Source organism: Sciurus vulgaris (assembly GCF_902686455.1).
Source record: "Sciurus vulgaris genome assembly, chromosome: X".
Classification (NCBI taxonomy): domain Eukaryota; kingdom Metazoa; phylum Chordata; class Mammalia; order Rodentia; family Sciuridae; genus Sciurus; species Sciurus vulgaris.
In genome coordinates, this window is record NC_136471.1 from 4,989,640 (window position 1) to 5,012,165 (window position 22,526).

A 22,526-nucleotide genomic window follows, 5' to 3' on the forward strand; every position below is an offset into this window, starting at 1 on the left:
AGCTCTATGGTCTGATATAGAATATTACTTGTAAATGAAAAAGCAAATTGAAAAAGTGTTTTTAGCATGGTATAATTAATGTAGGAAGCATACGTAAGATATAAGAAAATGGAAATGCATCTGCTCATTTGCACAAAATACCAAAAACAAATTAATTAACTTTCTCTCTCTCTCTCTCGATATATATATATATATATATCGATATATATATATATAATCTTATTAGTTATGAAAGGAAAAATAGTAACTTTATAGTGGAGAAATCTGGCAGAAAACCCCTTAATGAACTGAATAAAGTTACTATCTCTAATCAGTAATAATGAGAAATACTTAAATATTAAGAACTCCCAGAAATAATATGCTGAGGTGGGCACATGTACTTCTTTGGAATTCTTGCTAGAAAAGCATAAACTCAATACAGATACACCAAAATTGAGAAACTTTCTACACAATAATTATTGAGGACCCTTCAAATACATCAAGGCCACAAAAGACAAGGAAAGGCAGAAGTTTTGCTAGAATATAGTGAGATCCTGGATTAGATTCCAAAACAGAAAAAAAGACATTTTGGGGATAACTGGCATGCATTTTATAAGATCTATAAATTATGTCATAATATTGCATCAATGAAATTTCAAAATGAATATGTAAGGTATTGACATTTGGTAAAGCTGAATGAAGTGAACTCTCTACCGCTTTGTTTGTTTGTTTATTCATTTATTTATGTGGTGCTGGGATTGTTTCAGTGAGCTTTTTTGTTGCTGTGACCACAGGATCTGATCAGAACAATTTTAGGGGAGGAAAAGTTTATTTGGGGACTCACAGTTTCATAGGTCTCAGTTCACGGAGGCAGGCCCCATTCCTCAGGGCTTGAGTTGAGGCAGAAAATCATGGAGGAAGAGTGTGGCAGAGGGAAGCAGCTCACATGATGATCAGAAAACTAAGAGAGAGAGAGAGATTTCACTGACCAGATACAAAATATGTACCCCATAGCCACGCCCCAAATGAACCACTTCCTCCAGCCATATCCCACCTGCCTCCAGCTACCACTCAGTTAATCCCATCAGAGATTAATTCACTGATTATGTTAAGGTTATAACCCAATCATTTCTCCTTTGAACCTTCTTGCATTGTCATACATGTGAACTTTGGGGGAACACCTCACATCCAAACCATAACACTTACGTTAAGCTTATTCACTCCCAATGAGCTAAATCCCTAGAAAAATTCTACTATTTTTGAAATGTTTTTATAAAATTAAATTTATTTCAAAATTAAAAATTAAATGTTTCTGACTGTATTACCACCAAGTCCACTAGGAACTCTTTAGGTTATCTTTCATGCAGAGAGTCAAAAACTGGATTGTAGCTTGGAGGGTCTAAGGACTCCAAGAACTTGTTCTTTTATGACCTCAAATCAAGGTTGATAAAAGAGGTAGGTAACTACCAAGTAAAGGCAAGAGAGTTTTCCAGTTTCTTGATAAGATTGAAAAGGAAGATTATATCCATTGAAAATTAATAAATCTACATTAATGAAGCAATGGCAATTAATGAAACTACATTAAAGATCAAAACTAATAAGAAACAATAAAAAAGACAACATGAGCTTCAGTTATCCAAAACCATTCAGTAGGAACTGACATGTAAGCAACCCCATTTTCCAGTTGAACTAGGAATTTCAAATTCTGATCTTCTCTCCATGGGGTAAGATCATGGGCAGTGACAGGAAACTGGATAGAACAAAAAGAACTCCAAGAAGTGGGAATTCTACATGAAAGCTCTAAGAATAAAAAAGGGAGGTTCTTTTTCTGTTCACCCATTTTCCTTCCAGGTAATGACAAGAACAAATGAGGAAAGAAAAGAATTTGGGGATATCTTCATTGGTGTGTCACTTGTTGAGCCCTTACCGTCCATTACCTACTACAGTAAAATTCCTTTCCCTTTTATTTCATAGTCTTCCTCTTTAAGTTCAGGGTCCTTCACTTAACATCTAAAGCTCTGTACATAATGGCCCTAATCCTTTTTCCAATCATGTGTTTATTTTTGAGGTACAGATTTGAGTGATTAAGAATGTAGATTCTGGAGTCTGACAGAACTGGTTTGAATTCTTGTTCTACCATCTCTTAGAAGATGACTAAGTTACTTAATTGCTCTGAGTATAATTTGTAAAGTAGGGATGATACTCCCTATAATTAATGAGATTGCTGTGGTAATTAAACAAGTGAATGTATATGAAACACTTAACACTATGGATGGTATAAACTAATGACTCAATACATATGGACCATTACTAGCCCTGAATGAATCTGGTTATTTCTCACCTTGTTACTTTTACTAAAGTTGTTCCTTCCTTCCTCCTGAAATGCTTCTGCCTGTAGAAATTCTGCTGCTTAAGTTCAGTCTCTAAGGTCACTTTTATTAAAAAAAAAAAAAAAAAACAAAAAAAAAAAACAACTTTTCTCTTGTTTAACTAGGATATTCTATCTCTGCTTTGAACCACCATTCAATTGTACTCCTCCCCTGCCACTTCCTTCATACTGTCAGGTGCACCTAGGCACTTTCCTGGCTTGAACCTGCATAGCAGGTGCTCTGTGGCTATCAACTGAATTAAACCTATGTGGTACCCAAATGTTACACAATTTCCTGAAATCTGTAGTAAGAATTGCAAGTACCTGAACAATAACTTAATTAAATCCATATGTTAGAGATTTTGCTAACAACCTGAACTTGATGATAAAAACACATGACCAGAAACTGAATTAGAATGAGAAAGAATAGAGCAGAGCAAGTCAGGGAGGAACTCTGCTTGCATTTGCTCCTGCTGATAATGATGGCTCTGGGATGTAAAAGTGTCATATATGTATTTTGGGAATCTGTCCCAACTGTTTTCTGTTCTGCTCAGCCACTTTACTTTGGGATTTGTAACAAAAGGATAACTATGGAAAGTTTGAAAAACACTTCATGGACAAATATCTTAAATATATAGTGATGATTCTCAGATGGGTGGAAAAGGTGGTATTTGTCTACAAAAAAGGTTATAAAAGGATAATGATGTTCCTTTAAACTTTAGTGTTTCTTGCTCTGCCTGCTTCCAAATATCAACAGATAATTCCATGAGAAAATAAATGTGGAATACTATCCACCCACCAAACTCTGCCCTGCAAACGCTAATGTCTGATTCAAGGCTAAGTTCTTAGTGTTTGGATGCTGACAGGAGTGTATTAATTGTATGGTTTGGATGTGTCCCCAATAAATTCATGTGTTGGAAGCTTGGTTCTCAGTGTGGTGATATTGGAAGGTGATGGAACCTTTAAGAGGAAAAGCCTAGTGGAAGGTGATTGAGTTTCTGGGGGCACTCAGGCATTGAGGTGAAAGTTTATTTATGCTGAGGAATCACATGCACTACAAGTGTAGATAACCTCTTTTTTTCTTGCTGGGCAATCTTGTCTACGTCTTTGATATTTTAAAAATTTACTACTATGTATCCAGATAGAGTTTTCATCTTATATACCCAATTTGACAAACTCTAAGTCCTTTTAAAGTGAGTTCATCTATATTTTCCCAACATTGGAGAATTCTTGTTCTTTATCTTCAAATATTAAGCTCCTCTCCACTTACATTTTTTCTCTACTCCTACTGTGACTCTTATTATATTGACTTGACATTTCACTTTCCTTTCTCTTTGTCTCTAAATTTTTCCCATTTTTTTCAACTATTGATCCCTTTCTGATCCCTTCCAGAAAAGTTATTCAACCTGGTATTTTATCTCATTAATTAATTATTCATTTATATCCATTTTGTTGCCAATCCCCTCCATTAAGTTCTTTCTTTCAATTCATATTTTTCATACTCATTCTTGGGTATTTGGTTATAGCAATAAAAATGGAATAATATGATTATCCATATTGTGTCAGTGACACTTGTTAAACAATCTTGGATGGGCAAACATAACTGCCTTGTTGAAGGGGGGAGGAAGAAAGATTTTTCACCAATTCTATGGAGATGTGTTGATGAACTCCAGACAAAACAAAATACTTGTGGGTTACTTTCCCTTCTTATTCCTTACTTAAGCATGTTCATTGGTATGCAAACATATAATTTTTCCATCATGAGTTACTTCCAGGGAGTTTGAGGGTTGTGGAGAACTAATAAAGTAGAGTCCAAATAAGCAGGTTGTCTTCAATATTTTGATTGTTCAATAAACAATGTTCAATTAACTGAGTCACTCACAGACTTAAGGGAAATATGGGGGTGCTGCAGTACAAAATATTGACACACATTGGGATGTTCTCTGCTCACATAAACAAGACAGAACTACTCATATCAATGTAAACAACCCTAACTTCTTTTTTCCCATGAGAGATATAGCTTTTTATTTTTATTTTTCATTGTTTTTTATTCTTTATTGGTTATCTTTAGTTATACATGACAGTAGAATCTGTTTTCATAAAATTATACATTGTTTCAGCCTATCTTCCTTCCCTCCAATTCTCTCTCCCTTCTTTACTGCTACAGACATTTCATGAATACCTACCACATAGAGAACACTGAGACAGGTACTGCTGGGAATGTAGAAATGAATAATATCGTGTCCTCAGGTAGTTAGAGGCTTATCATGAAAGATAAGACTATAACCAAAGAACAGAGGTGAGTCACTTAAGGTTCCTACAAAATGTCATACAAACTAAAGATACTGGCTGTCTCCAAGAAACCCTACTCTGGAGGTGCCTCAAAGTACGAGGAAGGTACATAGACTTGAGAAATTAAAGGAACATTTGTGAGAGACTTCTGGGCAAGTTAACCACTTAAATTTGTTTTAAAATTTGTTTTATTGGCCTTATTTCAAAGAGACTTTGTGGGATAGGCTTTCTGAGGTCTTGTACACATGAAAATATCATTCTGACATTTACATGTTGTTTAGCTGAGTATAAAATATTCAGTTTGAGTTTCCCCCTCAACACTTTGAAAATTAGTCTTCTAATATTTTCTTTTATTTGGGCTGCTTTTGTGATGTCAATACAAAGTGCTAGTAACTGCTGAAGTTACACAGATTGAAATATAAAAAGTTATCTGTGAGGTTTCTTGAGACAGACAACAGAATTGCTGTATAAAGTTGAAAACATAATGTATAAAATCTGCTAAACAGAGCAACATCACTATATTTAAAAATGATACTCAGAGAAAAAATATTTAATAAAATTAATGCCAAGTAAAGTGCAACTTGGCACTTTGTTTTTCACTATGGCTGTAGAATTACCAAATCATGATTAATGTTAAAGATTCTGAGAAAATTCTCTATAGCAATTTGATTAACCCCAGATAGTCTGCTTTTTATCTATGATAGCCACTGACAATCACTGGTGGTATTAAAGGGATAGAATTTGAATTCTCTTTGGGCATGGCTAAACTAAGCAAAAAAGTTATGGGGGTCAGTACTTGCCTTGGAATTGGTAGACCTAAACTCTAACCACAACTGCCAGTATATGATCATTGACACATCAGCTAAATCTTTAGGCTTCAATTTCCTCATTTGTAAAATTAGGGTTGAACCACATCAGCTCTAACTTCTGTTTAAACTATACAAGTTTATCAGTTTCATAAGATGTACCACTCTAAAAAAAATCAATGTTTTATGTAAAGGAATCTATTTATTTAGAAAAAACAACACAAAAAGTAAATAAATTTATATAGAATACATGCAACCCCACACAAAAATTGGTAGAAGAAGGAAGTCTACATGCAAAAGGTCCAATCTCTAAGGTTAGCTGCAATAAACTTAATGTCCATTTGCTTTGTTAATCTTAATCATAACTATAGGCTGCCTCAGGGCATTTTCACAGCTTTCACCTGTCTGTCCCAATTTAATTTTACCTGTTAAATATATAGACTCTGGGTGATAAAAAATAGATTAATAGGTCCTAGGAGTTCCAGTATCTCAGTGAGCACTGTGCCCCCAGTCTAATCTCTGGTATCAGCTTTTACATAGTTCCCAAGTCTCAGCCCCTTTCTCCAATTTCCATTATTTTTCTCTTTCTTGGAGTTTCTGAGCTTCCTTTTATGCTAGAGTCATATGATGTCATTGTGTCTACCCCCAGCTGTTCTTAATTTTCTCTCAGATCAGCTCTCTTGAAGGATTCTCAGCACGTCCAAAGACACAGCCCTCCTTTCTAGGGTGTAGATGAAAAGCTAGGGTGGAGGGAGAAAAAGGGTAGTTCACTAACCCATAATGACTAATCCCAGCAAGATAAAGGGCAGGGCCCTTTTAAAAAACAGCACTTCAGGAAGAGGATGGAACAAACTGAAAAGTCCCAGCCTCTGATGAGACAAGTATGCTCTTGGAAGCTGTCATAGCAATAGGAGTTTGCTATACAAGATGTGGGCCATCTCTACCTAAGATCAAAGCATCACCCTCCAAGACTACCCTTGCTGTCTTTAAGCTTCTAGCTCAACCTACAACACTGGACTCCTGCCTCCAATCAAGGACTGGCCTTCCCTGCCTAGAAAGAGAGAAAATGGATTGTAGGAGTCTCTAGACAAATCTAGCTCTCTCTTCCACAGAGGCTCAATGTCTTTTGGTGTTGCAGAAAAAGCACTGATTCACCAGTTCACATGACTCATAATTCTTATTGGATTCATTTTGGAACATCCAGAAGTGATCCTTGAAAAACAGTGATGTAATGATGCTTTACAAAAAGGCACAGATCTCTTAGGTGGAAATTCTTACTGTATAATGGCACCTGGCTGGAACAGATAGGATACTGCCCATGTGCTATTAACTTTAGAATAAGTTTCCTACTGGGAGAGTGCTAAAAACACTTTTCCCTTATTCTATTTAGGCTACCAGCCAGTGGAGAACAAATCCCTTCAGAGCAGGGCAATTTGAGGGAGGAAGGATAGGCTGGGGAGTAGATGAGTACAGTGGAAACACATGAGGCACGACCAAATGTATGAGCGAGCTGTGGTTCTCAGCCCTGTACACAGAAGGATCTCCCAGGGTTTTTTTTATTTAAAAGTTTATTTTGAGATCATTTTAAAGTGACAGAAAAGTTTCAAAAACAGGAGACAGCTGCCACACACACTTCATCCAGCAAGCACCATGACAACATCAAACAGCCATGATAGAGTTATCAAACTAAGAAATTAACCTTTGTACAATACTGTTCACTAAAACTAGTTTTGGTTTATATTTCACCTCTTTTCCTGCTACTGTCAAATTCACAGAATAATGCTAGGTCAAATTTTGGGATATCATAATGTGTTTAGTAATCAAATATCTTTAGTCTCTTCCAACCTGAGACAATTCATTCATCCATCCTTCCATATCTTTCGTGATCTTGACATGTTAAAGAGCACCAAGCAGTTATTTTATATAATGTTCCAGTTTTTCTACTAAATGCCTTTTTTTCTGTTCCAGGATTGAATCCTGAACACAGTGTTGTATTTATACATCATATCTTCTTAGTTACCATGAATCAAGGGCAATTTACCAATATGTCCTTATTTTTCTGACCTTGACATTTTTTAATGGTCAGTACTTTGTAGGATGTCTCCCAATTTGGGTTTGTCTTTGATAATTCTTCATGAATTTAGTTTGGGATTATATATTTTGAGGAAGGATAGCAGGAGGTGAAGACTTTCTCATCACACAGTATCAGAGGTTCAATATATGAACATGAAAAGTTAGTGATGTGTGTGTGTAGTGTGTGTGTTAGTAGGGATGGAACCCAGGGCCTTGTGGATACTATACAAACACTCTACCACAGAGCTACAGAGCTACACTCTAAACCCAATGTTAGCCTTGATCACTGCATTAAGGAGCTTTCTGCCAGGTTTCTCTACTGCAAAGCTACATTTTTTTTAAACTATCATGTTGATGTAATTGCAGACTCATAGGAATTTGCTAATGTAATACAGAGAGCTCCTATGCATTCTTCACTCAGTTTTCTCCAATGATTACATCTTATGTAATTGCAGTACAATATTGAAATCAGGAAAATAAAAATGGTACAAAGTACATGTATAGTTCTATGTCATTTGATCACATGTGTGTATTGTAACCACTGCTGCAATCCAGAAACAGAACTGTTCCATCACTCAAACATCTTCATTTCCTTCTTTATAGTTACAACCTCCTCCCAACATCCCTAATCCCTGGACACCATCAATCTATTCTCCATTTCTTTATCATTTTCAAAATTATATAAATGAAATCAATCAGTATTTTACCCTATGAAATTGTCTTTCTCACTCAGCAAAGCCAATGAGATCCATTCAAGTTGTGTATATCATTCAATTATTCTTTTCATTGCTGAGGATTATTCCATATTATGAATATACCACTCACTTTGTTCAACTACTCATCAATTGGGGTAGCCATTTTTCAGAGTGGCTATACCATCACCCACTAGAAATGTATGACAGATCCAGTTTCTCTGCATTCACCAGCCTTTAATATTATTATTTTTAGTTTAGCTGCTTGAATAAATATATAAGAACATTAGACCATGATATTAATTTTTGTTTGTGTAATACCTAGTGATGTTGATCATCTTTTTGTGTTCCTATTTGCCATCTGTACATTCTCTTAGTGTAATTTCTATTCTTGGTTTTTTCCTATTTTCTAATTGGATTACTTTTAATCTACTGAATTTTGAGAGTTCCTTATTTTTATTTTTGTACATGTTCTGCAAATATTTTCTTCCAGTTTGTAGTATATCTTTACAACCTTAAAAAGAATCTGTCACAGAGCAAAAGTTTTTAACTTTGATGAGTTCCAATTTTTTAATTTATCTACTTCTTTTTCTTCTTATGAATCATGCTATTGGTGTTAACTCTAAGAAATCTTTGGCTAGCTCTAGATCTGCAGGATTGTCTGCTGTTTATTTTCCAAAAAAAATTTAGTTTTATGCATTACACATTTGCATGATTGATTTTGAATTAATATCTGCATAAGATATGAGGTTTTGGCCAAGGTTTGTGTGCTTACTTGTTTTTGCCTATGAATGTCCAATTACTTCAGTATCATTTGTCAACAAGACTATCCTTCCTTCATTGGATTGATTTTGCACCTTTGTTAGAAATCAGTTGGGAAACATCGGGTAAGTCTATTTCTCTGTCCTTTATTCTATTCTATTAATCTATGTCTATATTCTTTGCTAACATCACATGGACTTGATCACTGTAGCTATATAGTTAGCCTTAATGCTAAGTACAGTGATTTCTCCATCTTTATTACTTTTTAAAAACATTGTTTTAACTATTCTAGGACTGGGCCTGTCCATATAAATTTTGGAATAATATTATAATTTCAGTTGTAACAATACCTTAGAAGTCATCACTCCCATTCTCAAAATAAGAGTAGCTGAAAATCAATGATTTTGGTGGGGGGCCATCATAGAATCAAGGTTGTAGAACAAACCACCATCTCCAAATCTGGAGAGTCAAGAACATCCAGAAAGACTGTTGCAATTTCCTTGCCTGGAGCTCATCTCAAGGTTATCTGATCTAGAGGACTATCCCTTTAGATATTTTGTTTTTAGATTCTATCTCCCTGTGTTCCTTTGGAAATCTTTATGGGAGGCATAACACCTTCATAATTCTAGCTACAGGGTATTTTAGGGAAACTGACCCTGCCGACACCTTGGAAATAATGCTTTGATGAAATACTTCTCAAACTATCCTATTTGAGTGTGATGTTTTATGTGGAGATCCTGACTAATACAGAGCCTTATTTCCCCTAACTTTAAAATAAAGATAGCAATACCTCTATCATGATTGTTTTCAGAAAACAAATGAGACAAATTATATGAAAGTATCTAGCACAGTGTCTGGCATAAAACAGACTCTGAATTAATTGTATTTTCACTTTCTCTCTTCAAAATCTATCTTGTTTTGGTTTGCTTTCTTTTTTAGCTTTGAGTCCTGGCATTGCCATGTATGCATTAAATGATTTTCAATAAGTTTTTTCCTATGTCTGAACCTTAGTTTCCATATTTGTGAAATAGTTTATCAAATTTGCCCTACAAACATTAGCTAGCATCTACTATATAATAGAATAACATTTTATAAGTGCTTATTTTATTTAATGAATGAAAAGATGATAATTATGTGAATAGATAGATAACTGAGTTTGAGAAGTAATTCTCAATTCCCTTTCCTAAAGTCTGAATTTTAGCCAAATCAGGACATCCTGTGCTAGCTATCTTATCACTTTCCACTATCATAATTTGTTGGCATACTCTCTCACCGCAACTCATGTATGTGTGTTTGTGTTAAAGTTGGCTTCCATATGCTGCCATGACAAAGGAGGAATTACTCTATTTTATCCACTGCAGCCCACAAAGAGAGACACCCAAACTAGAGCCCAATGATCCTAATTTGACTCTGACCTTCAGTAGTATTGTGCATGGTAGCCCCATTGTTAGGTGGCAGTCAGACCCTAGATTATAACAATTTACCCCCAACAAGATCATTTAGAAGCAACTTGCCCTCATTGTGCATAGGTTGTGTCAGTCCTAGTGCTGGATGATTTTATATCCAGTGTCTTGTGGGATCTTTATAATAATAGATGGAGGTAGGTAGTCATTTCACATCCATTTTAGGATGACAAAACTGTGACACTAGTAGTAAAAAGAAAACAGATAATTAACCCAAGGGGAAACTGTATGGTAAGACACTTAAATTTTAGTCCCAGATTACACCATGGTATGAGTCAGGGAGTTGTTAAAGGTTTTTGGAAAGAAGATTTCAGTGGAGTAAGCAGCACTCTGGGTAGGGGAAACCTGGTCATCCGAGTTAAGCCTGAATAAGGGACATTTGCCTGAGTCATTGGCTTCCATTCTGAGGAAAGACAATGGCTCATTAAAGGAAAGATTTCATGTTTGACCAGGGGTCTCCATGTTCCAATACAGATGAGGGAGCACCTAGTGATTTTGTTTGCAAGAGAAGAGATAGTCTCAAAAGTTTCTTTAAAATTAAGTGATAAGAAAAAGTGGGGGAAATTAAAACAGAACTATAGAAAATAAAAAAAACTAAAATGCCATTTAATCTGCCTTAGCAAGGTCAATTCAACATATCATGTCTTCTTTCTTGCATCCTTTCTAATTACGCTCTTTAGATCACAGATAAGTACTAAACTGTATTACTTTCATTAAGACATAATTATTAGTGTGTGTCACAGAGACAAAAATTCCATGTGCCTTTAGGGAAATGTTTGCCAAGGCTTCTCTTTGTCAAACTCATCATTTAAAAAGTGATATGGTGATACATAATTTGTCTACATAAATAGACAAATTTCATCTTTTGCAAACCCACTGTACTTTTTAAACACCTATCAAAACTATTGTTGATGAATGGAAATATTGTCCTAAGTTTTAAGTAAATCTTATGGCATAAACAATCTAACCACAGAGAGAATTCTAGTGAGCAGAGGTCAAGCAAATATGGGCTACATGAGTGTAAAGCTCATGTGTTAAGGAGAGTTTGAATTTGTATCTTGTTCAGGGTGAACAATAACATTTGACAGGAGTGGATTTAATACAGTCCATTATAAAGAGGCTCTTTGCAAATTCATTGGGAGCTTTAAGAAAGGTAAAAAACTTTGAATAAGTACACTGTATTCTAAAACTCTTTGTTAGACACCTGCACACATACAAGAATGACAATCAATAGCAAGAATAAAGGTTTTATTTAATTTCCACAGTACATTTTCCTTAATATGCCTCCATTCAGCAGAGCTCTACCTCTGAAATTCCAAGCTCAACTTGTATCTAAGCACTGTCAAATGAAAAGGAGATAATAAAATTACTAGTGTGTTGCAAGGTGATTAAATTTACATAATGACTTTGGATTTGATTAAATGCCAGATACCCCCTCCAAAAAAATTACCTGTAGAGGCATTAAATCTTGCAGCCACATACACTTCACTGCATTTGCACTTTATCCACAGAAGTTCCCGTTTATCTTAGCAGAGATTACTGCCATCCCTCCACAGGAACACAGCAGGCAGGTAATGCCTGAAAGCTTATTCAGTAGAGTGGCAGGGGCTCATGCAGCTGATTTGCAGAATAAATATCAGAAAAATGTAAGAGAGACAGTCACTATGCTCAACAAGAGAACAAATCATACCATAGATTCAGATACAAATGTTCTACCTTGCTAAAAATATAATGGTTTCTGAAAACACCATGCAAATACTTTTGAAACCCAAGGCTTCCTTCCCACTAACAATCTTTAAGGAACTCACCATCCATTCACCCTTCCAGAGCATATTGGTGAGAAGTGAGGATAGAGGATGTCAGATTTGGAATCCATTCTTGTCAAGTCATTTCCAACAAGGTATAAAAGTCTGCATGTGGGGCTGGGGATGTAGCTCAGTTCGTAGAGTGCCTCTCAAACACAAGGCCCTGGGTTCAATCCCCAGCATGGCAAAAAAAAAAAAAAAAGTCTGCATGTGAGTTCATGGTGTGGTCTGTTCTCTCAGTGAACAAAGTGACTGTCTCACATTTCTGTGATCCATTCTTGTCAAGTTGGTAGGTAACCAATGTATGTTCTCTCATCCTAAATATCATCCCATGTTGGGACTGCATATAGTGTAGCATTCACTCATTGCTTGGTTGCTGCATGGCCTGGATGGCCTGGATGGGAGTTTTTGGCATAAAAACATTCACGTAAACAAATTAAAAACCTATGCATTACAGTGATGGTATGAAGCAAAGCAAAATGCATGATAAAATAACTTCCAGAATATTCATTATGTCTATGAAAGAACATAACAAAAGAGCTCTTAAACATCATTTGCCTCTAGACAAAATCACTGGAAATGGTCTGGTCCTAGCTTAGAGAAGAAAAGAAGTCTTACCTTTTCAATTAAACATCAAGAATAGTGAATATATTATCACATGTTCACTGGATCCAAACTGCTTTAGTTAGAGAAAATAGATTACTCATTTACAATGACTGATGTAAACTGTTTGTTCCATACATTCTTAGCATCACTGACAGTCAGAGTCCAGACAACTGTAGAAATATAAGCCCCACTAAAACTCTTGGTGTTTTTCAATATTGTATGCACCCAGTCCTTTCAGAGCATCCTACTATTTGCTATCAGTGCTTTAATCTCTTGCCAGTCATTTGCCAAGAGAGAGAGAGTTTTGGTCCACCCACAGCCTAGTTACAGTGTACCTGCCCTGCATTCAGTGAAGGTAAGACCCAAGTCTTATGTCAATTTATTATCAGTAAGTTGTAAAGACAACCACAATGGGGCAGGCAGGTTGCCTAAGCAACCTGAAACAGTACTTGTGCATATGTCTGACTGACAATACTTATAAAATAACCTTTAAAAAGTGCCATTATTGGGCTATTTTTCAAATGTGCAAAAATTCAAATGTAAAAAAGATCAACTTTCCAGTTGCTGTCATAAAGACTATAAACTAGTGGTTTAACATTTTCTGGGCATCTGTTATCGTACTTCAAAATGTGTGTAAGTGCAAAAAATAAATAGTTTTAAAGGACACAGGATATATTTTTGTATTCCATTTTTTAAATTTTTGTCAATTTTTATAATAATAATTTAGAAGTCTAAATTTGTTTCTCTGCAAATTATTTTTCTTTATCACACTGACTCTTATGGAAGAGTTGTTGTGAGTCATGAAACTGCCCTGCTCCAATTTTCTATGAAAAACATCCCCAGGGAACTCAAGGAATTAAACTCATAAATTTAATTTCAATATCTGGTAAGCTGTGAGGACAATTATTAAGGCAGTCATTTATGAGCACCTAGGGGAAACCCTAGTGATAAACAGTAGTCAATACAGATTCTTCAAACACAAATCATGCCAAACGAAGCTAATTCCTGTTCATGATAGGATGACAAGCTGAATGGTGAAAGGATGGAACGAACTTAACTTATCTTAGAGAGAGAAGCATCTGATATAATTTAATCTGACATTCTTATAGGAATACCAGAGAAAGACAATAAATAGAGCCAGTCAAGAGAAACCTGATAGAATAGCTAGAACTGTTTTGGTGGAAGCTCAAAGTGGAACAGATGACAGAGTAGAATAAATTCCAGATGCAATACCACCCAGATCACGAATAAACACTCCTGGATTATATTAACATGGATTATAATCTTAGTCAATGATCACACAGAGTATATGTAGTTACATATACTATTGGAAAAAGAAATATATTATATGTATCATTGATGTATTGGAAACATCAGATTAAATTATGTGAGATCTTCATCTGGTGTGTTTTTTAAAGTTAAGTATATTTCACAGAGAATGTTCACCAAATGAGTAGAAATGTAATTGAAAGGGATCTGTTGGTACAGAGACCAGTGAGAAAAAACCCAGGAGCTACGATGATGGGGGAAAACTCTTTTATGACTTTTGGTGGGTAGCTATCCAAGATTTCCCTTAGTATACAGATACAAGTACATACTCTAATCCTAGTGTTCAAGACTCTTCATGAACTGGGTTACCTCTTCAGTGGTATTTCATTCTGCTCTCCACTCTAAGGGACCAATCTCTATCCATAGACTTGTACACTGGTAGTGCATATGATTACTCAGCATAAAATAACTTTCACCTAACTGTCTTTCTGTAATAATTTCATTGACCCTTTAAATCCAAGCTCAAAATCTTCCTTCAAAGAGCATCTGTCAATCAGCTTTTCATCACTGTGACCAAAATACCTTCAGATAGACAAGACGAAAATAAAATTCTATATAGAAATTTAAACAAAGTGCTATGGGATTCATTGTTATATAGTCATACATGCACAGAGCATAATCTGGTGAATTTCATGCTATGATCCTTCCCTTTTCCCAGCCCTCCTCCCTCCCTCTACCATCCTTCTTTCTATTTCACTTAGATCGATATTCTCTAGTTTCTTCTATTTACTAGAAAATGCCATAATTTCAATCTTCTTTATGCCTGAGTAAAACCAGAAGGAAAACTCATTTTGGATCATGGTTCCAGAGATTCAGTCTATGGTCAGTAGGCTCCAAGGCAGAAACATCAAAGAAGGTGTGGCAGAGGAAAGCTGTTGAATAACCAGGAAGAAGGAGACAGGAGTGGGGGAAGGTACCATGGCAAAAATAAACCATTTCAGGGCACCCCCCATAGTGACCTACTTCCTCCAACTATGTTCCACCTCCCAGTATTACATTTAGCTATCAGTGAGTTAATCCATCGAATATATGAGTCCACTGATGAGGTCAGAACTGTCATGATCCAATCATTGCCTAATAGCTCCACCTCTGAACCTTGCTGCAGAGAGGACCATGCAATCAACACATGAGCTTTTGGGAGATATTCCAGACCCAAACTTTAATAATAGCATCTTTCCAAATTTCCTAATTAGAATTAATTTTACTTCTGTAGCACTTTCATTGTACTTTTCAATTATGTTTTTGTTAGTGCATTACAATTATTCTTAATAGTAGGCTTATGGAACCAGCCTAGGTGTCTGTTAATAAATGAGGGGATAACGAAAATGTGGTATATATACACAACAGAGTTCTACTCAGCCATAAAGAAGAATGAGATTATGGCATTTACTGGTAAATGAATGGAACCGAAGAACATCATGTCTAGTGAAATAAAAAGTGTTCTCACAAAAGTAGAAAGGACAATGGTAGAGGAAGGGATGAGGGGAGTGAAAAGGGAGGAATCATGAAATAAAATTGAACAAATTATACTATGTGTACATACAACTCTATCACAATGAATCCCATAGCACTTAAACGTCTATACAAATCCTTACTATTGTCTTGCCTGAGAATTAAAATTGTAAAAGTCAGTTTCCATTAGATTGTGAACTCCTAGAGGGTAAGAGCCATGTTATTCCTTCTTTATCTCTTCCACAGCAAGCATTCACCAAATATTCATTGAATTTAATTGTATTTGAATTGGAATAAACATATCATCTACACATTTATTGTCAGGAATACTGCACAATTCCAGGGCAACTATTATTGGTTTGACTGTTCCCATTCCAGGTTTTCAGGATTATTTTCTAGGGTTATAACTAAGTAAAACGAGGGCCAAAACTAACTAAAACAAACAAACTCTTATAACCAGAGTGAAGAAACAAAGGGAATTTACCTGATATCTGAAATGACCTTTCTTTGAATACTGAAGCACTGGTAGGAAAACTGGAGAACTCTGATCAGGAAAATAAAATAAAATACATTTCTCTCTTATTTATTGGTGTTTTGGTTCAAAGTGGGGGTTTCACGTCTATAGCTCTAATTTGGAGCATGAAGGTATTAAACATTTATGCCCAATAGTTGGTAATTCTGCCTAAGGACTTCATTATGGTATTTCACAGGAAATACTGTGGGCTTCATAATGTGAGAATCCCTTTGTAGCTTGGATTATAAACAGGAAGTGCTTCTATCCAACCAAGATCCCTCCTATAGTCTAGCTTGTACAAAAAGTGCTATTTCAGCATGCAAAAACACAGCTCCACCTTCTAGCACAGAATCATGGAATTGTGCTCAGGGTGTCACGATTCTTGTGGCTTGTCATTCAAAGATTCACAGGTTCACAATAGCTAGAACTGCTCTGCAAGATGGGTTGGCCAAGAAACACTTGCCGATTTAAATATACTGGGTAAATATACAGCTTTCAGGGTCAGACAAATCTGGACTCAAATTTCAGTTATTTCATCTGTTAGCTGTGATCTTGGACATTGTCCTTAACTTCCTATGCATTATCTGCCATTTGGAAATAATTATCACACCTCCCTTGTGCATTTGTTGTGAGGACTTAAAGAACTGATCCATACAATGCTGCTGTATAGTACGTGCTGAATATGAATGAGCTAGAATTCATAGTTCTTTGAAAGAGTAGTCACATTGCACATGGTCAAAATGAAAACTAGTGACTACAGAACATGTTCAAACAGGCAAGAACTTTATAGTTAATGAGACCAAACTAGTGAATACAGTTTGAAAATGTAGGAGAAAACTCATAAAAGGGAACACTGAAATTACCACCAAACTACTCTATAGACTAATTTTAGAGCTGCGTTGAAAGTGATCTAAGGTCACAGTGGACACATAGTGTTCAGGGAGGGAAAAAAGGAAGCTAATTTTGATCTTTCTAAAGCATTTTTCAAGACACCAGACTCATTCGAGTATAAGAATGCATGAGTGGGTAGTATCCTCAATATAAAGAAAAGTCAAAAGAATCCTGAGGACAGTGAATGAATAATCTTTCTACATTCAACATGGGCCACTTCAGTACTGTCTGTAGAAAACTCACCAAAACTCAGTTTTTTACTCAAGTCATATTTCAAACATGCAGTCTTTAAGGATATCAGGGGATCTGTATATTCTGACATGGGAAACATACCAGAATATACATAGAAATGGATGCACAAAATTGTGACTAGCATTCTCCAATCTGTTTCCCAAAAGCATATAGTGGTGGACGCATGCCTGTACCTATGTGTGTGTATAAATGTATACATACAAATAGAGAATGTCTAGAATATACACAAGAAATTGTTACTGATAATACACTCAAGGAGTGAGACAAGGGGCTTAAAATGAAAATGGATCTTCTTTTTATTTTGCATCTTTTTGTACTGTTTACATTTTTATCATGAATATGTATTACCTTTGTAATATCCAAAGGTACAACAACAGCAGAAAAGAATAACTCAAAAGACTCAGTACATAGCACAGTGCTTTGCACAAAGTAGAACTCAGTAAATACTTGAATGAATGGATGAAAGCCACTTAAGTACATCATTGGTTGGTATCTGGGAAAAGAGAAAAGGATATAAAAATAAATAAAAGAGGAGAATAGTGAGATCACAGAAGCAACTTGTAGCAGTTTTCATTCCATCAAAAGAAAAAAAAAATACAAGGAAACTCAAAAAAAGGAAAAAGCTGTCAAGTACCTTCTCCACCCCAGGGGTGCCTGCTGTCAAAATTCCAATGTGCTTTGCAAATACTTTCTGCAGATCTATGAGTGGGTATAAACAGGAGGCTCTTTAAAGTACTGATCAGAGCTGTACTATGCTCCAAACAGGGAAGGAGCAGAACAGAAGTTAATCTCCTCCTCCTGGCCATGAGAGATGCTTTGCTAGGAGGATGCAGCTCAGTGAGGAGCCCAGGGACTCCATGGAATATATAGTGAAACACCCCATATTCCTAATAATACATGCAATTTGCAGAACAATGCTTTTCCCAAATATGACAGTTTACTACAAAATGCTTTTCCACAAAGAGCAGTAGAATTTAAAAGTATAATACCACTAGATCATCTTCCATCTCCTGGATGCTCTCCTTTTAATGATGTATCAGGGGGATTTATACTAATAAATCCTAAATGGAAAACATACACAAACAAAACATGCAAAGGAGAGTCACTTATTCACCAAATCTACTGATTTATCTTGACACATTCCAAGGTAATTATGAGTTGCTGGCATATTTTAAAAATTTATATTTATAAAAATGTTTCAACTTCACTGTAAGTCCAATGGATGAACCTTATGAATCAAATTGAAACAAACATTTATGTCTTTTTTGTTGATCAATTTAGTATTCTTATGTAGATGACCAAACTCCTGAAAAAACATGGAGTATAAATAGAGAAATCTGGTCCCACAGCAAACACAGTGTAGCCTTATTTTATCAAGAAAAAACACTCTTTGGCCAATGCGGTTGGACTAAGTGCAATGGCTTTCATGCCATTATAGATGTCCAAAAGAGACAAAAGCAACATAGGAGAGCTCATTTTCATGTTAATGAAATTCTTCTATACTGATCCTCTTTGACTTTTTGATTTAGCAGAGAATATGAATATATCTTCTGTTTTATTTCACTTTATTTTTCATACTTTTCTATATTGCTTCCTATCAAGCTGTGAAAAAAATCAGACACTTCTTGACTTTGAGACAACTACTCACCAAATGGCCCATAGAAAAAACACAATGAGAATTCATTCATTCTTCACTTTATCAAACTAACTTTATCTCTTTTCTTCTCCTTTCTTTTCCTAGATATTGTCAGGAGAATTGAGTGCTTGACCAGGCTACACCATCAAGTTGTATAGCTTGGGAAAGTGTCTCCTCCTCTCAGTTTCACTGTCCCCATTGGTACAGTGAGGAACTGAAAGAAATGAGTATGTTATCTCAATGGCACTAATTCCATTAAGTTGGAATAAGAGGAGACACAGAAAATCTTCTCGATCACATTATCAATCTGACAGATCAGGAGGCCCTCTCTAGTTCGATACCTACCCTTGGTAGAGAATGCCCAGCTTTCATTGTTCTCCTCAGGGGAGTAAAGTTTCTCTGACAGGAAGGTGATGGCCTTCCACTCAGGCTCTGAACTAACATCTCAGAAATTTAAGTCAATACAGGTTGTGCCAACCAGTCTCTATGGCACAATGTATACTAACTTGGTAGACATTATAATTAATAATGAATTATCATCACTTTAGTATTACTCATTTAGCACTTTGTGACTGACTGAAAACTTGGTGAAAGAATTCATAATGATAGTTCACTCAAGGTTCTCCATGAACTTGCAATCATCTCTCCTTAAAACTATATTGCATCTTCATGATATCAATTACAAGTCAGGGATCTCTGGATAAGTAGAACAAATAGGACACACATACACATACAGTCTATTTTGTGCTTCTACTTTAAAAGAACATTACCGACTAGGTAGTTTAAAAGCAGTAAGCAATATAAATTAGTTTCTCACAGTTCTGGATTCTATGAAATTCAAGATCAAGGTGCCATCAATGTTCTATTCTTTACTTCCAAGAAGGCACCTTCAATACTGCATCCTCCAGAAGGGAGAAATGTTACTATTCAGAAAACAGAAGAATAGAAAGAGAGAGAGAGCAAGAGACCAAACTCACCCTCTTATATGGAACCCACTCTTGTGATAATGGAATTAATTCAATAATGAGGGCAGAGCCCTCACAGTTCTCAATGATTCCACCTCCAAATACTCTCATAGTGGCAATCAAATTTCAACATGAATTTTGTAGGGAACAAACATTCAAACCATAGTTCTCATGTTTGTGTGTGTGTGTGTGTACATGCATGTAGAGAGAGGGAGGGAGAAAGAGAATTAAGATTTGTGTTAAGGATGGAATGGATTCATGTGATGATTATAGGGGCTGTCAAGTGTGGAACTTGTAACAAAAGATGAAAGACTAGAAACTCATGTAAGAACTGATTCTGTAATCTTAAGTTCTAAATCTACAGGGCAGAACAGACATACGGGAAACAAGCAAGGTTTGTATGTTACATTCTTTAGGTCAAATTCCTTCTTATTTGGAAAACTAATCTTTGATCTTAAGGTCATCAACTGATTGGATGAGACTCACCTACATTATGGAGGATAATAATCTGCTTTACTCAAAGTATATTGATTTAAACATTAATTTCACCTAAAGAATACCTACATGGAAACATCTAGAGTTTCACCAAACAACTGGGCACCACACCCTATCCAAGTTGACACATATAACTAATCACTGTGGTGTCCAAATATGACCTGCCTTGGGCTGCTCTTCAAAGCCACTTACCATTCTCCTTCGAACTGGGTTTACTTTGGTAGCTGACCCTGGTTTCATACCTTTCATGCTTATTCCTTAAATCCTGTTGTACTTTATAAGAATAGTTCCTCACATTTGGTTTGCTCTTCTTTTACCCTTTAACTACTTTCAAAATAGTTTGAGTCTAAGCTGCTAGACCAGCAACAGCAGATACCAAACAAAAAAAAGCCAGTAGCCCCTGTACTTGAGCTAAGGAAATTCCTCTCCACTCAGGAAATTCCTCCCCTTCCAACTTCCTCATGCATCAGCTCTGCTGGCTCCCCAAAGCCCTTGGCTTTGTGTACTGTCTCCCTAGACTCATCTAGCTTCATGTCAGGCTGTTTTCCTTCATTCTGGTCTGTTATTCTTCAGGACATTGATCCCAATCTTTGCTGTTGGCCAATACTGAGCAAAAGTTCCATGTCTTGAACTCTACCCCTCTGGGAAGGAAGACTAGACAACTTAAATGTGTTACATTTCTTAAAATACTTTCGCTTCCATTACCCACTAACTGGTATTCTTTGATGCCACCTGAGAACTTATAGACAAGCAAAGACATCATCTTCACAAAACTTCATTTGATAGATGAGGAAATTGAGATTCAAGAAAGAGTCCTTTCTCAGTACAAGGATAAGTAACTAGCCAGTACACATTCTGCTGATATAGAACTGGGACTTGGTGTTATTTCATTAAACCAGAAGCACTTTTTGCAAGGAATTGAGTACTACTGGGTTGACCACTATAAATAACAATGCCACCTTGGATTCCTATATAACTTTGCTTCCAAAAATATCACAATGGCATTTCTTAGCTTTTACAGACAGGATGGGGCTCAGAGCATTACTGGGTTAGATGGAATAGGGAGCTGGGCTTACTTCGGGGCCCAGCTATAGGAAAAGGAGGATCTAGGCATCATGAAGTCAATGGGCCCAATATAGGGCTTGTCGAATAGAGAGATCACTTCTTTAACCAGTGGAATTCCTGTAAGGAAACACTAGTCATTTTGACATGTCAACCACTAATAAAAGGGTTCTGGGATAGGATTTATCTTTCTTATTCCACAGGGTGCCAATAAGTACCCTCCAGAATCACATAGTAGGAGGAAACCTAATGCTAGCTAGTTCAGAATTTGAGAACAGGAAACCTGAAGAATTTAAACCACAGCATTAAGAAAGGGAAATATGAGATCTGCCTAAGATCACATAATGATCTAATCACAGAGGCTGGGATTTCTGACTCCAGACCTGAGGTTCTTTCCACTAAACTCCAAAGATGAATATTCCAACACCCACACAAATCAGAAGATGGCTTTATGACAACCCAATTTCCATTCATGCCTTGGACAATCTAGCTGATGTATCTTATTCAGTTTCCAAACACACATTTATAGATATAGATCCAGGAGATAGGGAGACTTCAGCAGACATTGTATATAATAAATTAACTTTCCTTCCAAAGCCTGACTTACTTTGTCATTTGAAAAATAAAGGAAATACCTACAATATGCACCCCCACCACAAACTGTGCTATATTTAGCAAATTTCAGTAGCATGTTAATCTCAAAATTCCAATATTTCCCCGTTGCTATAGTTATGGCATCTGTTTAAATCAGAGTTCAGCAGCTGTGGGCAATGCTAACTCTGATTCCAGCCAACTTTGTGCTTTGTTTTTAATGCAGGATGAGGAAAGTGGGAGCAAAACAGTCATATTCTCTCCCACCCATTCTCCAGAGCAAAGCTCCATAACTATTCTAAGTTATACAACATATTGACTCCCCATCTGGCACCAATACAACTGGAGCCCAGAGTCCCAAAGTATTGAGTAGATGATGTGAGTTACTTCAGATTTATAAATGGGAGTTATGTATTCAGGGTGTGCTAATATGCCAAAGCTGTCATCTGCCCACTCAGAGAATCCTGATGCCTAGTATGCTGGATGTTCAAGT

The 22,526-nt window shown here is 36.1% G+C and overlaps 1 long non-coding RNA gene across 2 annotated transcripts in view; it reads right to left on the bottom strand.

Annotated features, from left to right (window-relative positions):
- Window positions 1-521: 521 nt before the first annotated feature.
- LOC306651656 overlaps window positions 522-22,526 on the bottom strand; it is a 75,225-nt gene continuing 53,220 nt past the window's right edge. For both annotated transcript variants that reach the window (XR_013761172.1, XR_013761173.1), the window contains exon 4: window positions 522-940. This is a non-coding gene — a long non-coding RNA (uncharacterized lncRNA). The remainder of the gene's footprint in view (window positions 941-22,526) is intronic.